The sequence below is a fragment of the Xiphophorus couchianus genome, chromosome 14 (assembly GCF_001444195.1).
Source record: "Xiphophorus couchianus chromosome 14, X_couchianus-1.0, whole genome shotgun sequence".
Lineage (NCBI taxonomy): Eukaryota > Metazoa > Chordata > Actinopteri > Cyprinodontiformes > Poeciliidae > Xiphophorus > Xiphophorus couchianus.
Window position 1 is genome coordinate 5,440,203 of NC_040241.1, and position 2,893 is coordinate 5,443,095.

Consider the following 2,893-nt stretch of genomic DNA (forward strand, 5'->3'; position numbering starts at 1 on the left):
ATATTTTCTTTACGACAAATGTCAAAGAACAAAACTTTCACAGACAACTTAAGCAGAGGTTTAAGTCAGTGTGTGCTTATCCCGGCTTCTCTTTTCACCTTACAACTCAAGACCCAGTTGCCGTAGCAACAGCAGACACCGTTTAATGACCTGTACATAAAACCACACAGATGTTATTAAGACTCACCTTGCTTCTGAGTTTCAAAACGCGCCGAGAGGAGACAAAGAAGGAGCTGTAATTGGGCGAATGTGGGTCAATTGGAGCTTCTGCCAGAGGGGGGAGCTGTTCACCATAGAGGGGCAACTTCCGAAGAAAGCATTTTGATACCTCCTGCCTGTTGCAGTTCGGAGAGAGAGAGAAGGAGGAAAAAAAGCAGCTGTGAGTGACAGCGGCGGTCTAATGAAGCCATTCTCACTGATCATACACTGAGGATGGAAGCTGACTGTTAAAGAATTGGGAGCGAAATGCTTGTCAAAATCTGCCAGAATGTTCCCTGATGAGGCTTTGACAAAAATCCCGCAGCCCGTCTTCTACTGTCTTCCGTCCTCACGTTTCAAAATGTTTAATACAGCGTTGGTAGGAGCGCTCAAAGGCTTTCAGTCAGCAGAATAGCTCTGCATCAATAGGAGGAAGAAACAGTAATTTGGTGGATTTGTTAAGGCTGTTAAGTCACCGTCTTTGAGTGATAGAAATACATTTTACAAATCAATAGCCATTTTTTCCCCCAGCTATTCTTTCACCTGTAGCTCAAATTATTGGAGAAAATGTATAATTTCACAGTATGCTATTCGATTAAAAAATGTTAAAACTAGATGTGCCGAGTTGAAAATCTAGAAATAAATGAACCAAACAGAAATATTAATAATAATAACAACAATAAACAAATTTAAAGATCAGGGCTTCATAATATCAAGACTGCAAACAAAATTACCAGGCTTGATTGTTTTTTCTCCATCCAGAACTTTCACAGGTCTGAGGTCAAGAAACAGGTTACAAACATCTCAGCAAAAAACAAAGCATAGTTGTACTGTCGCAACTTGTCTTTAAAAAGAAAAAGGAAAAATTATTGAATGTATACACATATATTTACATATTGTTCTTTATATCCCTTTTAACTTCCTTGTTTACGTATTCATACTTGAAATTTTTATGCTGTGCAAGAAACTCTGTGCACACAAACTTGGCCCGTAAAGCTGATCCTTTATCATGGATAAAGTCACAGTGTCAGAGCAGCTAGTAGTGATGAGCTTAAAACTTGCAGTCATAAGAAACGACTCACAGTTTGTTATTGAAGCACTTTGAAGTCCTTTGTGAGTTAATGAAGCTCTATACAAGTACAGGTCGTTTCCATACTGTACATCTCCGTGCTGTTTTGTTCAACCCCCTCCCTACGCTTAACGATGATTATAAGCTAGCTGATTTGCATGCTAACAGTGGACATTAGACACTTAACGCCCACTGTCTTAAGAGATGGGGTCAATTGGACCCCACAAGCTTTTTACCCTGTGCGTGGTCTGCTGGGGTCGCATTGATCACGCACGCACCCCCGTTCCCACCCCCGCCACTTCCCAGCTGTCCAACTGTGACATCTGCCACACTCCACCTGAGCATCGTGCTAAGACCGCAGGAGCATTAAATCCACTTTTGGGTGAGAAAACCTAACACTAGTGTGACTCAACAACAGGATAGATCCATATGTAACGTGTTGGCTGTTTTAAGCATCATATTTCAAAGAACTAATGAAATCAAAGAGTTGTGTTTGTTCAAAAAGATTCCCCGTACATCAGAAGGGTTTATAAACCTCCCGCAGTGACTCAAAGGTTTCAGAAGTTGTCTCACATAAAGCCAGCACACTGTGGTGACGACCCGCCTGTGTAGCAGTGCCCAGCTCCCTTGTACCCCTTGCTGGCATTCAGATAAAAAAAAAATAAAACAACAACAAAGAAACATGAATTTAGATCAGCTCATAACGCGAGTGAAATCAGCCCTCTGACGGGGAGAGAACAGATCAGATTACATACCGTTATTAATAGCCACCCTCTCCCCTTCTCTCATTATAAACTCACAGCTGACAGTGTCCCCCTCTGTCTGTGACATGCTCTGTGTGACTACTGTGTTAGGTCTGTCTGCTTTTATCGTTCCATTTTCCATCGCTTTCCCCCCTCAGGTTATAATGAACTTCACACTCTGGTCCAACGGCTGAGCAGGGACAACATGACACTGGGAGGCCATTATCTTCCACTTCAGTCCAACAGGGAATGTGGCTACAAAGCCTGCCAGAGAATTAACAATAAGAAAAACTTTATAGTTGCACTGCCATCACATTGACTGGTGCTTTTCTTTTGATTTTGTTAATGGGCCAGTGGTTTGCAGATGCCCCTGGAAACAAGCTTATTTCTGCGATTTTGAGGGAAGGCTGATGTCTCTCAAAAGGCTTCATCCACTTTTGATGTTACAAGGAATTTTGTAATACCATCATCTTAAGAAGATGACTTTTGGACTGAGTTTCTTTTCTTCTATTGTTGCAGAAGCCTCAGTTTGTGTCTCTGTGAAATTTCCAATAGGGCCTTGTTTGTCTTCTTCCTGGCATCAGTTCCTTTTGTCTTCCAAGAAACTCAACTAATCCACTAGTCTTCGTTCACCTAACAGTAACATGGTCCATTCTCATCTGAACAGCTTCAAACAGGTGTCAGTGAGGCCCCTCTAGTCTTTAAACGTACCATGTGATATTTCTGACTTCCACTCACAAGTGCCCCCACTTTTACCCCTACTTTTTTGGCAGCTCCATGTCCTGTGGACAAGGGTTGTCCCATCTATAGTCCCACCTCTTATCTTTGGCCAGTGATGTCAGCAAACCATGTGATAATCCTTTTATAAAGACAGTATCAATGT